Source organism: Poecilia reticulata, unplaced genomic scaffold (assembly GCF_000633615.1).
Source record: "Poecilia reticulata strain Guanapo unplaced genomic scaffold, Guppy_female_1.0+MT scaffold_159, whole genome shotgun sequence".
NCBI classification, from domain to species: domain Eukaryota; kingdom Metazoa; phylum Chordata; class Actinopteri; order Cyprinodontiformes; family Poeciliidae; genus Poecilia; species Poecilia reticulata.
Genome location: NW_007615017.1, coordinates 169,948 through 171,903, shown reverse-complemented (window position 1 = coordinate 171,903; position 1,956 = coordinate 169,948). Strand labels below are relative to the sequence as shown.

The 1,956-nt window shown below is 47.1% G+C and overlaps 1 protein-coding gene across 6 annotated transcripts in view; it reads right to left on the bottom strand.

Annotated features, from left to right (window-relative positions):
- Window positions 1–1,931, bottom strand: part of LOC103460035 (uncharacterized) — a 29,059-nt gene extending 27,128 nt beyond the window's left edge. For 5 of the 6 annotated variants that reach the window (XM_017303060.1, XM_017303062.1, XM_017303063.1 and 2 more), the window contains exon 1: window positions 909–991. The gene's annotated coding sequence lies outside the window, so the exon portion shown is untranslated. Of the gene's footprint in view, window positions 1–908; window positions 992–1,278 lie in introns of those variants that run through there. The other variant, XM_017303061.1, reaches the window with a different exon arrangement.
- Window positions 1,932–1,956: the final 25 nt, after the last annotated feature.

Below are 1,956 nucleotides of genomic sequence, written 5' to 3'. Positions count from 1 at the left end.
TAGCACTAACAGGTTTAGCTCACCATCTGTGCTAAAGCTAACTGTCTGGTTTATTCCACCATCTCCAGGCTGCAGACACATTCCTGAGTGATCAGCCCCTGAATTATGTTAATTTATTTTAATAACAACCAGAACTTCTTTAAATCTGAGTTTTCCAAGATGGAGTCTGAAGCAATGATGAGCTGCTGCCATGGCAACCAGGTGAGGGGTTAAACGCTGCATCAGATAGGAGCAGTTTTACACTGTAGAACTGAATCCTTCATTCAAAGCCAATGTGTTTATAAATGTCATCAATAAAATCTGATAATCCGCCAGACTTTGACTAGGCCATTCCAGGAGCTTCTCTCCACTTTAGGCTCAATTGGTGACCATCTTCTGATTCCCAAACCATGACACTGCCACTACCGAGCTTCACAACCAGCACCGGGTTCTGGTTCTGCATGGAGTCCAAACCGTCCTCTGCTGTCTCTGTTCTCCGGTTTGACCTTTTGACCTCCTAAAGGTCATCTGTTGCTGCTGGCAACCAAAGCCTGGAGGGTCACTGGGTCATGGTTCTGGTTCTTGTCTCCAGCTGGGTTCTGCTAGTGGACGGTACCAGCCTTGGTTCTGACCCGCTTCACATCACATCATTCAGAATCTGCTCAGAACCTTCTTAAGAGTCCAAACGGTCCAGAACCAGAACCGATTTTCAGCCAACTCTGGTCCGTCTCTTCATATTCAAATTCGTTCGTTTGTTTTCCTCTCGTCATAAACTTTTCATCTTCCTCTCCCTAATTTTAAAAATGTTTTTCCTCATTTTCTATAATTATTTTATTTATTATGTGATTGATTTGATTGATTTGCAATATTTGATCATTTCTGCCAGTTTTTAATCTGCAGCTGAGAAAGTTTATTACAGTTTAACTCACTTTATTCAGGCCAAACAGGTGATGAAGATGATGATGATGATGATGAAGATGATGATGATGATGATGATGAAGATGCTGATGATGATGATGATGATGATGATGATGATGATGATGATGATGATGATGATGATGAAGGTTTCTCCTGTTTCTGTCTCAAACACTGGATCCTCTGTCCATGAATGACCGCGTGCACGCGCGCATGTATGAGTCAGACCTGGCGCACGCACGCGCAGACCGAAACCGGTTCCTGAGCTGCGCGGATCAAATGCGCAGTTTCACGGATCCGAGCAGCAGGTTCGGAGCGTCCAAAGGTCCAAACTGTGAGCCGAACAGGTGAGAAGGAGGCGGAAGTGACCTCATCAGAGCTTACCTGCTGGTTGAGCTGACAGCGGGAAGCCGGTCCGTCCGAAGATCTCAGCTGAACAGAACCATCCGAACCGAACAGCAGGAAGAACAGAGATGCAGGAAACCTGAGGCTACCTGTCCCAGGTAGACCACAAGCCCCGCCCCCTCACGCACACACCTGCTGCAGCTCACCTGCATCACGGAGCCGCTGCCAGCAGCATTCAGCTTCTATGTAACGCAGATCTGGACCGACCCTGAGGCCAAACGCCTCCAACTGGAACTGATCGATATATTAGGTGATTATTGCTGATTTATTGCTGCTCTCAGCAAAATGCTCCGTATTGTTCTGTCTATTTTTGCGTTCGGTTCTGAACGGAACGCGGCCAGAAGCTGTTCAGCTCTGAACAAACAGGAAGTCCAGCACAGCAAACAGGAAGTCATTAAAGTTTGATCTCAGGGTCCAGCGGTTCTGTTGGCTCCTACCCATAATGCATCATTATAACCTCAGTTAATCAGAAACCTTCAGCAAACACGGAGCTGCGGAGGCTGAGCCAGGTGTGACATCACAGCCAGGTGTGACATCACAGCCAGGTGTGACATCACAGCCAGGTGTGACATCACAGCCAAGCAAGCAGTGTTCAGTAGAAGGTCAGGATTCCAACATGGCGGCGCCCAGAAACATTAAGCTTTACTGTAGCATAGC